Source organism: Ranitomeya imitator, chromosome 1, assembly GCF_032444005.1.
Source record: "Ranitomeya imitator isolate aRanImi1 chromosome 1, aRanImi1.pri, whole genome shotgun sequence".
Lineage (NCBI taxonomy): Eukaryota > Metazoa > Chordata > Amphibia > Anura > Dendrobatidae > Ranitomeya > Ranitomeya imitator.
Genome location: NC_091282.1, coordinates 91,413,499 through 91,431,372, shown reverse-complemented (window position 1 = coordinate 91,431,372; position 17,874 = coordinate 91,413,499). Strand labels below are relative to the sequence as shown.

Below are 17,874 nucleotides of genomic sequence, written 5' to 3'. Positions count from 1 at the left end.
CCTTGTATTTATTCAGCAGCGCCGAAGATATCCACAAATTTCCTATTTCACTGAATTTTTTCAAGTTGATAAAAGTTTGGAATCGCCATCACCCTACTTACCTTACCTGGAGAATCATGTTGCCTGGACATTTTTACTGCACAATGAATGCCGTAAAAAAAGAAACCCCAAAATCAGTGGTGGAATTGAGGGGTTTTAAGACATTTCAAACCCTTTTTCTTTTGCTTCACATTATATGGTAAAATGAATGTTGTCATTCAAAACTCGTCGTCCCACCAAAAGCAAGCCCTCATACGGCTGTCAACAGAACAATTAAAAAGCTATTATGGTTCTTGGAAGGAGGAAAAAATGACAGCATAAAAATGAAAAATGGCGATGTCCTGAAGGGGTTAAGAATAAGTATGTCATCTTTAAAAGCAAAGTAAACTTAAATTGGGTTGTCCAGTGCTAGGACAAGCCATTCCACATATTTGGCTCTATTAAAATAAAAACACTTATACTCACCTCTGGTGCTGTTCCAGTGGTATTGGCACTCGCAATCTTGGGGTTCACGTGAGGTTGTTACGTCACACGAGCCCTGCACCCAACCGTTTTCGGTGTATTGAACATCAACAGGAAGTCAGGCCTGTGACTGACCGCTCACTTGCTCTTGATTTTCATTTGTCCAAAGGCTGGGACAGTGATCTCGGCACAATTTTGATGCAGAGCTTGTGTTATGTAACAACCTCATGTGAGCCCCAAAAACATAAGTGCCAACACTGCTGAAACGGTGCTGGCATCAGGAGTGAGTATGTGTTTCTATATTAACGGGGCCAAACATGAGGAATGAGAGAGGTTGTCCAAGTAGTGGACAACCCTATTAATCCTGAATTTTATACATACATATAAATGTATTTTTTTTACTATTACTCATCAATGTAGTTTCACAGCACTTTACAGTCATCGCCATCACTGTCCCCACTGGGGCTCAAAATCTGATCGGTTTGTCTTTGGAGTGTGTGCGGAAACCCACGCAAACAAAGGGAGAACCTACAAACTCCTTGCAGATGTTGTCCTTGATGGGATTTGAACCCAGGACCTCAGGCCTGCAAGGCTACACTACTTAACCACTGAGCCACCATGGTGTCTTGAATGGGTTTAGCAAAGTAATCAATGTAATTTAGCTGTATACATAGATTCATAGCTTGTAGCTCCAGTAGCCCATTGTAAAATCGAAAATTGTTATAGGTTTAGAAGTAGTATTCGCACTCAAGCTCCTATTAGCCTTTTGTTAAACACCTATTTGAGTTGCTTATCTTTGGCAGCCTTAAACACAGAGCAAAATTGGAATTACTCTTTGAGAAAAAATAATCCTTTAGCTCATAAAAAAAAAAAAGAAACAAAAAACTCAATATCCAACTAAGCATGTGATACAAAGCACAAATTAACAGAATACGTGATATGTTATCTTGTAAGCATGCAAAATGTATTCCACCAAATCAAGCGTAGTCGTGTAAATAAAGACAAATTGTGTTTTCACTGGAGGCGGCAATTTCATGAATGGCCCCTATTGTGAGGAGTGAAACTTTCAGACCATATGGTTAATCACTTTGATATACATATTTCACGTCACTTCATACACATTAGATTTTTCTCTATCAATTGTGCATGACGGCACAAAACAATGAAGTCTGTAAACATCTGTATTAAAATAAACTACTTTTAAAAAAAAAAGCATCTGATATAAGCTTTACATTTTTTACACTAAAAGTTTATATCTACAGGGTGGGCCATTTATATGGATATAACTAAATAAATGGGACTAAATGGGACTGGTTAGTGAAATCAACTTCCTGTTTGTGGCACATTAGTATATGGGAGGGGGAAAACTTTTCAAGTTGGGTGGTGACCATGGCGGCCATTTTGAAGTCGGCCATTTTGGATCCAACTTTATTTTTTCCAATGGGAAGAGGGTCATGTGGCACATTAAACTCATTGAGAATTTCACAAGAAAAACAATGGTGTGCTTGGTTTTAACGTAACTTTATTCTTTCATGAGTTATTTACAGGTTTATGACCACTTATAAAATGTGTTCAAAGTGCTGCCCATTGTGTTGGATTGTCAATGCAACCTTCTTCTCCCACTGTTGACACAATGATAGCAACACCGCAGAAGAAATGCTAGCACAGGCTTCCAGTATCCGTTGTTCAACATGCTGCACATCTCTTGTTTCACATGCTGCACATCTCGTATCTTCACAGCAAAGACAATTGCTTTCAGATGACCCCAAAGATAAAAGTCTAAGGGAGTAGATCGGGAGACCTTGGTGGCCATTCAATTGGCCCACGATGACCAATCCACTTTCCAGTACCATTCTGCAGATACCAAGCATACAGTTAATCTTTCAATTTCAAGCGGTGAAAAAAATCGGAAATTTGTAAAAAAAAAATTTAAAAAGGCACAAAATTTTACTTATCATTTTCCAAGACTCGTAACCTTTTCAGTTTTTGGTTTCTGGTGTGAGGACTTATTTTTTGCAGCTTGAGCTGACATTTTTTATACCATTTTGGGGTAGATACAATGTTTGCAGTTGCATATTATACTGTGTAGCGATGTCCCAAAAAATAATTCTGAGTTTAGATTTTTTTTTTTTACTCATTATGCCATTCACCAATTGGCTTAGTTTATTTTATATTTTGATAGAGCGGACTTTTAGGAACGTAGTCGTAACAAACATGTGCAATTTCTTAATGTTTTAACTGTATTTTTAATGGTAAAAAATTGGTGATTTGAACTTTTTTATATATTTAAAAAAAATTTATGTTTGTAAAACTTTTTGTTTTCATTTTTTCACTTTCTGCTCTATTTGTCCCCTTAGGGGACTTGAACCTGCGATCATTTTATTGCCTGTACTATACACAGCAATACCACAGTTTTGCAATGCATAGCAAATATCACAGTCTCATATGAAAGTCATTTACAGGCTGACTTTCATAGGACTACTGTAGTGACGGACGCGGAGGTCTTCAACAGACGCCAGGCTGTCATGTCAACCCATCGGTGCCTTGCAATCGCATCAGGAAGATGATGACTGAACAACAAAAGACATCATCTGCCGGGAATGATGCGAGCTTGGCTTGTGAGCCTGTATCAAAGTCAAGGAGCCAACATATGACATAGCAGTACGTCGTCGGTGTTAAAGAAGACCTGTTTTCTTCTATGTCCGTTTTAGCAAGTAATTGCATTACCCATAAAATAACAATTTTGCATAATTATTTCATTAGAGCTGTGCACTATTAATCTGTCATTCATCTGTCATTACCAAAAGAAATGTATGAATTAACTGAGATTGGGCGGTTACCAATTGTGGGTGTGTCCTTTCACGGTGTGACACTGACCAATCAGTGCTAATCTTATAAGACTGTGCATACATACATACACTTTGACAATGGGAATGGTAGCACCCGGTCTACTTATTTTTACGTTTCTAAGTGTTATAACAGAGGAATGGCATAACAAGGAGTTTTGAGAAAAGGTTCATCAGAATTAAAATTTTATGAGAAATACAAGTATTTGCTAGAACAGTCATGTCTAGAGACCTCACAAGTCCCCTTTAAGGGGAGATTTTGCCACTGTATTTTGAATTAAATTTGGATCTCAGTTCATCAAGACTGCAATTTACACGTGGAATCAGATGTTCCCGGTTCATTAGGAGACGTGTTCCTCTTAATGAATCAGGAGCGCCTGACAAGCGGCATTCTCCTCCATGCATCGCACCACAAATGTTACTCCCTACCAAATGTCACCCATTTTGACAATGCTGGGGAAAAATAGTGTAAAAATGGCAAAAGTTGAACATTTTCGTAACTTTTCAAAACTTTTGCCACCAGTTTTCTGACTTTAAAGCTTTGATGAATCGGGACCCTGATTGCTAAGGAATTGCTATCTAACTTCCCTTTGAAAAGCCGTTGATTGTATGTCCATAGCAACCAGATGACTATTCTAAGCAGTAAGATTATTTTTTATGCTTTTTTTTTATAGCCTCTATATATTTTGTTCACTGAACATTGCTAATTTCTTTAGTACTTTTTCTAATGGAAAAGAAATAACCACTGAATATTATGCGTCATCTCAAATACAGTGACCACGTGGATCTCAATTTGCAGAACAGAATAAATGTCCCTCAGTGTAGATAATTATGGCATCTGCCACCAGTTACCACGATCAAAACCATCAATCACGGTAAGAAACTAAGGCAAATCATGCCGCAGATTATAGTCGTGTTGCTATGCATATATTTCCAGGTATCATGTACGTCTATAGGCTTTGTTTCCCTGCATTGCTTCTTGTACATTGCAGTGATAAGCTATAGACTTTGGAGTATTTTCGCTCAGTCACCTGTCAGCATTGCGTGTCATTTCTGGCAGTCGTATAGGAATCCCAACATGATCATATGTGAGATATGACTTCACATGAGGGTCATTTGTGTAAAATGTCAGCAGAGGTTTGTGATTAAGCTGAAATAGCTCACCCATTGTGGTAATTAGCCCTACACAGCAGGCTTTATTCCTGTTTTATACTACATACCAGGGGTGGACAATTAATTTTCTAAAGGAGCCACCTAAGTGACCATGACTATTATAAGGGTTGAACCAACAGGCCAAACGTAATTCTGCTAATTATTATTATTATTATATATTCTTTTTTATCACTTAATATTGAGCACAATTAAGTATTGTGACTCACTACTTCTGCAAGTGCATGTTATGATAGGGCATCTTGTAACATGTATTCAGTAGCAGCTAATTAATATCATGTAGCTTACTGCTTTTTATAAAATTTATAAGAAGCAGTAAATTATACTTCTCCTGTTATTCAAGTCCCTGTACCGCTATCAACTGTTCCAGCCACACTATATGTCTCCAGTTCCCCCCACACAGTATGATACCCCTCACACAATATGATGACTTATTCACCGCAACACAGTGTGATGCCCCCACACTCATTATGATTGACCCTATAGCTCTCCACACATAGTATGATGGCCAAACAGCCACGCACACCGTATATGAGACTGCACCTACAAACAGTATGATGCCCCATTCACTACAACACAGTATGATGCCCCCACATACAATATAATAGACCTTATAGATCTCCGCACACAGTATAATGCCCCCTCACACAATATGATGCCCATTCACTGCAACACAGTGTGATGCTGTAACACAGGTACATGGATGCAGTGACACAGACGCACAGAGCAAGGGTTAAACAATTATTTACTTTAGTGAATAATGGTACCAAATGGTCCTACTTCTGGCGGCAGTGAGCGGTCACCGGTTTTGCCCGCAGAGCCCCTAGTTCATCTAACTGCGGAGCTGAAAAGTGAAGCTCTCCTCAATATTCCAATCGGTGTATGCGCCTCTGAGCAGCCACCGTCACCTGGATATCCGCACTGCAACGCTCTGCCTGGCGCGAGTCTCTCTGCACGCCTGCTGGTACTTGTGAGTCTTTATTGTACCCGTCCTAGATCTGTGCTCAGCGTGCTTTGACCTGCACACTCGGCGACGCTCCCCGGGTCCTTACTGCACCCGACCCTTATCACTGGCGCTCGGCCTATAGCTCCTCGCGATGCGGCGCAGGTCCTCTCTCACTCAGTCCTCCGGCGGGAAGCCCTTCTCTTTTCCCGCGCAAACCTCCTTATACTCTTCTGACTCACCACGCCCCCTCTCTGCAGGTCATAGGTCTCCTCTGTCCTCAGTTTCCTTCCACACGCAACAGGAGGCTCAGCTCCAGCAGTTTCAGACTCAGCACTTCAGCAGCACTTGCAGCCTGGTTCTCTCCTCTACAATTCCCCCACACTCAATATGATAGATAGTATGATGGCCAGACAGCCACACACAGTGTATATTAGACCCCACAGTCCCCTACACAAAGATTGGTGGACCCCACAGCCTCCCACAACTTATGATGGTATGATGGACACCACAGCACCTCAGTATGATGGAACCCACAGCCCCCACACAGTATTATGTTGCCATAGCCCCTCACAAGCAGTATCATATCCTCTGCATTCCACATACAGTATTATGACTCCACATCCCCAACACAATATGTTGTCCCCACATAGCATGATGTCCCCCAGTATGACATTCCAACAGTTTCCCTCTCAAGTATTAACTGACAAAAAATAAATATGGTAAATAAAACTACAAATCTAGCAAAACGCAAGAGCAGGGCAGATATCAAACACTTGCTCCACTCATTCTCTTTGAGGCTGCCAGAAAATGCCAAGTGCAGCACTCTCAGCCTCATAGTGAATGAATGAATGATGCAGCAGTCAAGCATGCAGTTCCTTTCTGATGAGGATTAAATTAATTAAGGGAAGAAGGGGCATCAAAAATGTTATCTACATTGCATATTGCACATTCAAGGGTGGATTGTGGGAGTAGTACATTGGAAAGGTTGGGTAGTGACACCATTGGCTTTCTGACTAGTAACAGAGTTAATTGTAAAAAGAGAATTTATTTTCATCTTGAGTTTGGGCAGTAATTAAAGATGTTATCCATGACTTGCATATTGATAGACCCTTGGAATAGGTTGTGAAAATCAGATAGTCAACAACATGCACCCTACCAGAAGTGAATATGTTACTAGTGTTTGACCACCCCTGAGCTGGTATTGACCTATTCTAATGCTAGAGCATTAATATCATATCCTAAGGAAAGGTCCGTCATCAATATCTAAGGGCCCTAAAAAACACATTAAACTAATGTCAGCTGAACCCGCTGATTTCGACAGATGCGGCCAACACTTTAATGTGTATGAGGGCGCCGGCCGACTGATGGTCGACAGAGATGTCCATGGCTCATGTCCACTTTCTTACTAATGATTGCATAGTGCCCCTAAGACAAGCTGCCAGCCATCGTCATCAGCAGCTTTCTTTTAGAAAACACAGGACCGCTTGAGTGAGTGCTCCTGCGTATAGGAGTGTGCTGAGATGGTAATGCATCGTTTCGCTGACAGCCATCTAATGTGTATGACCAGCATAAGTCCTGGACAACTCCCTTAACACTCGAGGAAATGATGTTGATGAATGACAGTAATCAGAGAGCCCAAAACCTGTAAAAGAATTTACACTGTAAATGTAGCTGTTCTTAAACTAACCTACAAGAAAGATATCACGACACAGAACTTTAAATCTTAACACAAAATCTATTAAATTTGTATTGTTAGGTGGAAAGTTACACTGTTGTGCGCCAGGATATTTTTGTCATTTTAAGAATGACTACATCTGTATTTTGGGAAAAAAGTATGGAGACACCGCACGTTGCAGCTGTAGAAATGATGACGTTTCATTCTACAACCTCAATTACAAAAAAAAGTTGGGACGCTGTGTAAATGTACAGAAAACAAGAATGCAATGATCTGTAAATTTCTCACAACCATAATTTATTCACAACAGAACATAGGACACAGATCAGAAGGGGAAAGTCGGACAGTTTTCTATTTGATATGAAAACAATAACTTATTTAAAAATTGATGTCAATACATGTAAAAAAAAATTTAAAAAAAGTTGGGACAGAGTTAACAAAAGGCTGGAAAAGGGGTAGTAATGAAAAACAGCTAGAAGGTCTATTTTAATCTAAGTCATATAACTGCATAATAAAGACCATGTTAGAGAGGCAGAGTCTCTCCGAAGCAAAGATGGTCAGAGGGTCACCAAATTGTGGATATCTGTGAGAGGTTCGTGCTCTTATGGAGTCAGCAGAGCATTGGTACTAAAAGATTGATAGTAAGGTGGCGCTAATGTGGCAGTTAGGTCCAATAAAGCATTGTATGGCACTTTTAACATTAAGGGATTATGGCACAGAACCGAACAATGTCCGTGGTACAACAATTTGAACCGTTCGAGATAAAAAACAATACATTTTCAACATTCTAAATAAAAAGGTATTTGATCTTTATTACTGTATCCTTACTAATTCCAGTGTCAGCACACCAACATAACCTTTTATTGTTATAGCATGAGCGTTGGTGACTTTTATGCCCTCTGCTCCTCAGCATTCGACTACCTCGCTCTGTAGCTTTACATGGTCTCCATTTCAAATCGGAATTGCTGCGGTTCCTTCCACTTTACGATAATATCACTCACTATTGATTGTGGAGTATTTAGGAAGGAAGACCTATCCGAAACTGACATCCTATTATGTCACCATACTAAAATTCTGTGAGATCTGTAGCACAAGGCTTTCTTTCAAAAATGTTGGTTAAAAACAGACTGCATTGTGGATAGTCGGATTATATACACAGGGTCCAGAAACAAAAGGCATCTTTGCTTTTCTTAGGCTTTAGTTAATGCTGTTCGAAGAGGTTATTCCAATTTCATCAAGTATATATTTTGCTTAATGAAAAGTTATAAAGCTATAGACACTATATGGACAAATCTCTTATTATCATTGAATCATCACGGAGTTCAGGTTTTTTATATTCTTTATTTGCCACAAGATCTGACATTTATCTGCGAATAAATTTGCATGTGTTGGACTTGCTGCAGAGTTTTCTTATTACAATGCAAATGGATAACTCTCGGATGAAAATTCGCAGCATGATCTGAATTCCTTGCAGATGTATTCTATTTGTTAATGTGTGTTTGAATATTGCATAGTCCCATTATGACGTGTTATTAAAGAAGCCCTCCTATAATTTTTTTTAAAGCACCCCTCCTGAGGTTTTTTTTAATCGTAGCGCTGCAGTGGTGCCACTAATCTAAGTTCCCTGCCCCTAGTTTTGTACCTACCAGCCCACATCGTCAGCTCTTCCCCGTGGTGCTCCAGTCTTGCACCGTCTTCTTGTGACCACATGTTCTGACTGACCGGAAGTCAGAGGTAACACTTTGGCCTTGTTCTGACTCTCATAGAGTTGTGATTGTCGAATCACCAAGAAAACACTGAAGCGACCCGACAGGTCACCAACTGCTGGAGATCGACCATAACAGATGAACGTGGCATCTGATAAGTGTAATACTAGGGGCAGGGAACTTAGATCAGTAATACCACTCCAGTGATGCAATAAAAAAATAGCTGGAATGTTGCTTTCATAAATCTGTGTACATATTTGTGTAGTGTGTATGACAATATACTCACCTAAAGCCATCTTCTCTGGGATCCAGCGCCGTTCTGCTCCTCTTTTCAGTGACATCACTGCTCTTCACACTCTTCAGATCACTCTATTCTCTATGCATCAGCCAGAAGTCTCTTTTACAATATAAGCCTTTGGGACCTCTTTCTGACACTCCAAAGACTTACATTGTAAAAGTCAATGACCGTTCACGCAGAGTGCAGCGTGACCCGGAGAGTCTGCAGAGCAAGAATGTCACTCAGAAGAGGAGCGGAACATCGCCGGATCCCGACATCAAAGCTAGGAGGGATAGCTAACACTAGAGAAGACAGAGAGAGGATTCAGAAGGATCTAGATAAGTTTGAACAATGGGCATTGACCAATAGAATACATAAAAAACTGGAGCAAGTTTAGAAAACAGCTACCAGTATGGTGAGCGGACTGCAAACTATGTCCTATGAGGAACGGTTAAAGGATCTGGGAATGTTTAGCTTGAAAAAAAGAAGGCTAAGAGGAGACTTAATAGCTGTCTACAAATATCTGAAGGGCTGTCACAGTGTAGAGGGATCATCCTTATTCTTATTTGTACATGGAAACACGAGAAGCAATGGAATGAAACTGAAAGGGAGAAGATACAAATTAGAAAAACTTATTGACAGGGTGATCAATGAGTGGAACAGGCTGCCACGAGAAGTGGTGAGTTCTCCTTCAATAGAAGTCTTCAAACAGAGACTGGATGGACAGACATCTGTCTGAGATGGTTTAGTGAATTCGGTATTGAGCAGGGGATTGGACACAATGGCCCTGGAGGTCCCTTCCAAGTCTAACATTCGATGGTTCTGTGATTTTATGAATTAATATACTAATGCACTCACACTACACTGCATTCACATATACACAGATGTACATTAAAAAATCTTCATGGGAGGGTTTCTTTAATTACTTGAGATTTTCAATACTTAATCTCCTAAAAAAAAATAATAATAATAACAAACGGGTACCTGTACGTGGGTATGATTTGTCAGCAGCAAATCTTCTGCAGTATTTTGCCACAAGTCTGTGGCAAAAACTGCAAAACATGGCTGCAAATTTGCAACATAATCCAAAATGCAAAGGGTCAAATCCCTGATGATTTCCGCACAAAAAATCTATTAATAAAATCTCATATACTGACAGTTGCTGATAATTTAGAAAACAGATTTTTTTTTTTTTTTGCATGCGAATCCTCATGGAAAATCCTCAGAAAATGCTCAGTCGCCATGTGTATTTGCTAGTGATGACCAAACGTGCTCGGATAAGGTGTTATCTGACCATGCTCGGGTGCTATCCAAGAGACTTCGGCGTACTCGGATAATATTTTCGACTCCCCGCAGCCACAACGCATGCAGTCCCAGGAACTCAAACATACTATCCAAGCACGCCCAAGATACTTGGATAACACCCGAGCATGCTCGGATAACACGATATTTGAGCACGTTTGCTCATCACTAGTATTTGCTTTAATCGCCGTTATTAAGAGCTAGAATGGCTAATACTTGATTGCTACAGCCAGTGGTTAGCAGTATGCGAGTGTAAGGCCATGTTCACACGTTCCTGATTTCCCTGCTGTTTTTTCTGCACTAAAAACCGCAGCTCTTGGCAGAAAACGCAGGTGCGTTTTTTGGTGCGTTTTTTTTGGTGTTTTTTGGTGCGTTTTTTGATGCGTTTTTTAGTGCAGTTTTCTCTGCAGAGTCTGTGTGTTTTCTAGGAAGTTTTTTTAGGGTTAAAATGGCTGAAAATACCCTAACCCTACCCCTAACCCTACCCCTAACCCTAGTTCTAACTGTAGTGGGGAAAAAAAAATTATTTATTTTATTATTGTTACTACCTATGGGGGTGATAAAGGTAGGGGGTGCATTTACCTTTTTTTTATTTTGATCACTGTGAGGTTATCACAGTGATCAAAATGTGCCTGGAACGAATCTGCCGGCCGGCAGATTCGGCGGGCGCACTGCGCATGCGCCCGCCATTTTGGAAGATGGCGGCGCCCAGGGAGAAGACGGCCGGACGGACATCGGGAGGCCCGGTAAGTATAAGGGGGGGAGATTAGGGCACAGGGGCGTCGGAGCACGGGGGGTGGCATCGGAGCACGGGGGTGGCATCGGAGCATGGGGGGTTGGGATTGGGGCACGGGGGGCAGCCACACTCCGCCCACGCACTTCCTGCTGCAGCGGTTCTGCACCACAAACCGCAGAAAACCCGCAGATATTTTTTTCGTCTGCGGGTTTTACTGCGGGTTTGGCCTCACAATGGAGGTCTATGGGTGCAGAACCGCTGCAGTTCCGCAAAAAGAAGTGACATGGTACTTCTTTTTTACCGCAGCTATTCAGCGCGGCTTTTTTCGCGATTTTCCGCAATATGGGCACAGCAGTTCCTGTTTTCCATAGGGTACATTGTAATGTACCCTGCATGGAAAACAGCTGCGGACCCGCAGCGGGAAAATCGCGGCGGTTCCGCATTAAAAAAAGGATGGTGTGAACATGGGCTAAAGCTGGCGGTTATGTAATTTTCTACATTTCCCCTGGTTTTGCTGCATTATTTCCTCCAGACTCTCTTGTGTTACACTTATGTAGCCACTCTCTTAGGCTGGACAGCTTTATCTTTAGGCTGTGTGAGTTGCATATAAATAATGTAAAACATTCGAATTCTAATTGTAGCTCAGTTTCACTTACTGTAAACTATTATGTCTGTGCATGGCTGGAAAAATCTGTTGCCATGTAAGAAGTCCAGTCACAAATCTCTCATCATAGACTTTCCAGCCATTTGAAGCATGTGAACTAAGTCCAGTTATTCCTGTTTTTCAGAATACACACTGGTGTGAAGTTGTCTTTAGCAAATACATAAATGACAACAGCGAGAGCCTACGAGAGGACTCGTGGCCACGGTAAGTCGCTCAGTTGTACCTTTGCAAAACGCTAAGAAATATGTCATTTGCTTTATTCATGCCAATACAGTTTTATGCCGAGTGCCAGTTACAACTCAGTCTTCCGTCCTTCCTCCTGTTCTTTGCTCTGTGCTAGTGATGCCTTTGTTTTGAGGCTGTTTTGTGAGACATCATCTGGCCTGTCGATAAATATTTGCTCACTGTCAGGCCCCTGCAGCAGTGACAAGAATGTCCTCAAGGTTCTTGGTATTTGCAGAGGTTTGTTTTTTAATGATTTTTTCATATGTTCTTGGCCTTTTTTCTGACTTTGATTATCACTCACTTTGACATATCCAGTTCCACCTGCTACAACATCATTCACCTGCTTTGGTAATCTCAAACGGAGGTAAATGCCATCCGTTTTTGAAGAAACTATGGGTCATATTGGCTCATCGGAGCACAACAGGATCTTTTGTTGGGCCCATAATCCAGCACAACAGCCAAATCTAAAGGTGACTTTGACATTAACTTCTTCACCCCGAAGCCTGTTTTCACCTGCCTTGACCAGGCCAATTTTTACAATTCTGACCACTGTCAATTTATGAGGTAATAACTCTGGAATGCTTCAATGGATCCCACTGATTCTGAGAATGTTTTCTCGTGACATATTGTACTTCATGGTAGTGGTAACATTTCTTTGATATGACTTTCGTTTATTTGTGGAAAAAACTGAAGATTTGGTGAAAATATTTCAAATTTCACAATTTTCAAATTTTAATTTTTATGCCCTTAAATCAGAGTCATATCGCACAACATACCGTATATACTCTACTCGAGTATAAGCCGAGATTTTCAGCCCACTTTTTTGGGCTGAAGGTCCCCCTCTCGGCTTATACTGGAGTCATACCCAGGGGTCGGAAGGTGAGGGGGAGCGGGAACTGTCTAATTATACTTACCTGCTCCTGGCGCGGTCCCTGCAGGTCCCTGGCTTCCCGGCGCCGGCAGCTTCCTCCTGTACTGAGCGGTCACATGGTACTGCTCATTACAGTAATGAATATGCGGCTCCACCTCCCATAGAGGTGGAGCCGCATATTCATTACTGTAATGAGCGGTAACGGTGACCGCTCAGTACAGGAAGAAGCTGCAGCGCCGGGGAAGCCAGGGACTGCACCGTGCCAGGAGCAGGTAAGTATAACGGGGAGGGGAGCGCAGCGCTGCACGATAGTCACCTTTCCTCGTTCCGGCGCCGCTCCATCTTCAGCAGTGGCGCTCGGGTCAGAGGGCGCGGTGATGTGGTTAGTGCGTGCCCTCAGCCTGAACGCCAGTGCTGAAGATGGAGCGGTGCCAGAACGAGGAGCACGTGAATATTGAAAGTGCCGGGGGCCTGAGCGACGGAGAGGTGAGTATGTGATTTTTTTTTTTTTATCACAGCAAATGGGGCAAGTGTCTGTTTGGAGCATCTATGGGGCCATAACGTTTGTGCAGCACTATATGGGGCCATAACGTTTGTGCAGCACTATATGGGGCCATAACGTTTGTGCAGCACTATAAGGGGCCATAACGCTTGTGCAGCACTATATGGGGCCATAACGTTTGTGCAGCACTATAAGGGGCCATAACGTTTCTGCAGCACTATATAGGGGAAGTGTCTGTATGGGGCCATAACGTTTGTGCAGCACTATATGGGGCAAGTGTCTGTATGGGGCCATAATCAACGTTTGTGCAGCACTATATGGGGCAAATATCTTTATGGAGCATTTTATGGGGCTCCTGATTCAATATGGATATTCAAAAACACTTAACCTACTGATGTCTCAATTAATTTTACTTTAATTGGTATCTATTTTTACTTTTGACATTTACCGGTAGCTGCTGCATTTCCCACCCTAGGCTTATACTCGAGTCATTAAGTTTTCCCAGTTTTTTGTGGCAAAATTAGGGGGTCGGCATATACTCGGGTCGGCTTATACTCGAGTATATATGGTAATTATTCAATAACATTTCCCACATGTCTACTTTACAACAGCACAATTTTTGAAACATTACTTTTTTTTTGTTAGGAAGTTATAAGGGTTAAAAATTGACCAGTGATTTCTCATTTTTACAACAGTTTTCAAAACCATTTTTTTAGGGACCACCTCACATTTGAAGTGGCTTTGAGGGGCCTATATGACAGAAAATACCCAAGGGGTGACACCTGTTATGTCTGCTAATGAAAGGTGTAATGAAGGCAATCCAGAGACACAGTGTGCCTAGCGATCAGAGCGCACACAGTGATCTGACAAGTACCCAAAAACAAGAGAACGAGCTCTGAGACGTGGAAACTCTGTAGACTGCACACCTGATCCTATCCTAAACACAACTAAAAGTGGCTGTGGATTGCGCCTAACCACTACCTATGCAACTCGGCACAGCCTAAGAAACTAGCTAGCCTGAAGATAGAAAAATAGGCCTGACTTGCCCCCAGAGAAATACCCCAAAGGAAAAGGCAGCCCCCCACATATAATGACTGTGAGTAAGATGAAAAGACAAAACGTAGGGATGAAATAGATTCAGCAAAGTGGGGCCCGATATTCTTAGACAAAGCGAGGACAGTAAAGCGAACTTTGCAGTCTACAAAAAACCCTAAAGCGAAACCCACGCAAAGGGGGCAAAAAAGACCCACCGTGCCGGACTAACGGCACGGCGGTACACCCTTTGCGTCTCAGAGCTTCCAGCAAAACAAAAGACAAGCTGGACAGAAAAAAGGCAAAAAATAGCAAAAAAGCACTTAGCTATACAGAGCAGCAGGTCACAGGAACAATCAGGAGAAGCTCAGATCCAACACTGGAACATTGACTAGGAGCAAGGATAGCAGCATCAGGTGGAGTTAAGTAACGAAGCAGCTAATGAGCTCATCAGAACACCTGAGGAAGGAAGCTCAGAAGCTGCAGTACCACTTGTGACCACAGGAGTGAATTCAGCCACAGAATTCACCACAGTACCCCCCCCTTGAGGAGGGGTCTGTTATGGCTGGCAATCAGGCAACACAGCGTACAATAATCAGCGCACATACAGAGATCTGGCAATAACCAAAAACAATAGGACGAGCTCTGAGACGTGGAATCTCTGTAGACTGCAGTACCTGATCTATCCTCACACAACTATAAGCAGCAGTGGATTGCGCCTATCACTACCTATGCAACTCGGCACTGCCTGAGGAGCTGACTAGCCTGAAGATAGAAATACAAGCCTGACTTACCTCAGAGAAATACCCCAAAGGAATAGGCAGCCCCCCACATATAATGACTGTTAGCAAGATGAAAAGACAAACGTAGGAATGAAATAGATTCAGCAAAGTGAGGCCCGATATTCTAGACAGAGCGAGGATAGCAAAGAGAACTATGCAGTCTACAAAAAACCCTAAAACGAAAACCACGCAAAGGGGCAAAAAGACCCACCGTGCCGAACTAACAGCACGGCGGTGCACCCCTTTGCTTCTCAGAGCTTCCAGCAAAAGTTAATAGCAAGCTGGACAGAAAAAACAGAAAACAAACTAGAAGCACTTATCTAGCAGAGCAGCAGGCCCAAGGAAAGATGCAGTAGCTCAGATCCAACACTGGAACATTGACAAGGAGCAAGGAAGACAGACTCAGGTGGAGCTAAATAGCAAGGCAGCCAACGAGCTCACCAAAACACCTGAGGGAGGAAGCCCAGAGACTGCAATACCACTTGTGACCACAGAAGTGAATTCAGCCACATAATTCACAACAGGGGTCACCGAACCCTCACCAGAGCCCCCAGGCCTACCAGGATGAGCCGCATGAAAGGCACGAACAAGATCGGGAGCATGAACATCAGAGGCAAAAACCCAGGAATTATCTTCCTGAGCATAACCCTTCCATTTAACCAGATACTGGAGTTTCCGTCTAGAAACACGAGAATCCAAAATCTTCTCCACAATATACTCCAATTCCCCCTCCACCAAAACCGGGGCAGGAGGCTCAACAGATGGAACCATAGGTGCCACGTATCTCCGCAACAATGACCTATGGAATACATTATGTATGGAAAAGGAGTCTGGGAGGGTCAGACGAAAAGACACAGGATTGAGAACCTCAGAAATCCTATACGGACCAATAAAACGAGGTTTAAATTTAGGAGAGGAAACCTTCATAGGAATATGACGAGAAGATAACCAAACCAGATCCCCAACACGAAGTCGGGGACCCACACGGCGTCTGCGATTAGCGAAAAGTTGAGCCTTCTCCTGGGACAAGGTCAAATTGTCCACTACCTGAGTCCAGATCTGCTGCAACCTGTCCACCACAGAATCCACACCAGGACAGTCCGAAGACTCAACCTGTCCTGAAGAGAAACGAGGATGGAACCCAGAATTGCAGAAAAATGGAGAAACCAAGGTAGCCGAGCTGGCCCGATTATTAAGGGCGAACTCAGCCAACGGCAAAAAGGACACCCAATCATCCTGGTCTGCAGAAACAAAACATCTCAGATATGTTTCCAAGGTCTGATTGGTTCGTTCGGTCTGGCCATTAGTCTGAGGATGGAAAGCCGAGGAAAAGGACAGGTCAATGCCCATCCTACCACAAAAGGCTCGCCAGAACCTTGAAACAAACTGGGAACCTCTGTCAGAAACAATATTCTCAGGAATGCCATGCAACCGAACCACATGCTGAAAGAACAAAGGTACCAAATCAGAGGAGGAAGGCAATTTAGCCAAGGGCACCAGATGGACCATTTTAGAAAAGCGATCACAGACCACCCAAATGACTGACATCTTTTGAGAAACGGGAAGGTCAGAAATGAAATCCATCGAAATATGTGTCCAAGGCCTCTTTGGGACCGGCAAGGGCAAAAGCAACCCACTGGCACGAGAACAGGAGGGCTTAGCCCTAGCACAAATCCCACAGGACTGCACAAAAGAACGTACATCCCGTGACAGAGATGGCCACCAGAAGGATCTAGCCACTAACTCTCTGGTACCAAAGATTCCAGGATGACCAGCCAACACCGAACAATGAAGTTCAGAGATAAGTTTATTAGTCCACCTATCAGGGACGAACAGTTTCTCCGCTGGACAACGATCAGGTTTATTCGCCTGAAATTTTTGCAGCACCCGCCGCAAATCAGGGGAGATGGCAGACACAATGACTCCTTCCTTGAGGATACCCGCTGGCTCAGATAAACCCGGAGAGTCATAGTAACATAGTAACATAGTAACATAGTTAGTAAGGCCGAAAAAAGACATTTGTCCATCCAGTTCAGCCTATATTCCATCATAATAAATACCCAGATCTACGTCCTTCTACAGAACCTAATAATTGTATGATACAATATTGTTCTGCTCCAGGAAGACATCCAGGCCTCTCTTGAACCCCTCGACTGAGTTCGCCATCACCACCTCCTCAGGCAAGCAATTCCAGATTCTCACTGCCCTAACAGTAAAGAATCCTCTTCTATGTTGGTGGAAAAACCTTCTCTCCTCCAGACGCAAAGAATGCCCCCTTGTGCCCGTCACCTTCCTTGGTATAAACAGATCCTCAGCGAGATATTTGTATTGTCCCCTTATATACTTATACATGGTTGTTAGATCGCCCCTCAGTCGTCTTTTTTCTAGACTAAATAATCCTAATTTCGCTAATCTATCTGGGTATTGTAGTTCTCCCATCCCCTTTATTAATTTTGTTGCCCTCCTTTGTACTCTCTCTAGTTCCATTATATCCTTCCTGAGCACCGGTGCCCAAAACTGGACACAGTACTCCATGTGCGGTCTAACTAGGGATTTGTACAGAGGCAGTATAATGCTCTCATCATGTGTATCCAGACCTCTTTTAATGCACCCCATGATCCTGTTTGCCTTGGCAGCTG

At 42.6% G+C, this 17,874-nt stretch overlaps 1 protein-coding gene across 3 annotated transcripts in view; it reads left to right on the top strand.

Annotated features, from left to right (window-relative positions):
• Window positions 1–17,874, top strand: part of GHR (growth hormone receptor) — a 439,024-nt gene that overhangs the window by 42,055 nt on the left and 379,095 nt on the right. For all 3 annotated transcript variants that reach the window (XM_069748841.1, XM_069748847.1, XM_069748853.1), the window contains exon 2: window positions 11,948–12,027. The gene's annotated coding sequence lies outside the window, so the exon portion shown is untranslated. The remainder of the gene's footprint in view (window positions 1–11,947; window positions 12,028–17,874) is intronic.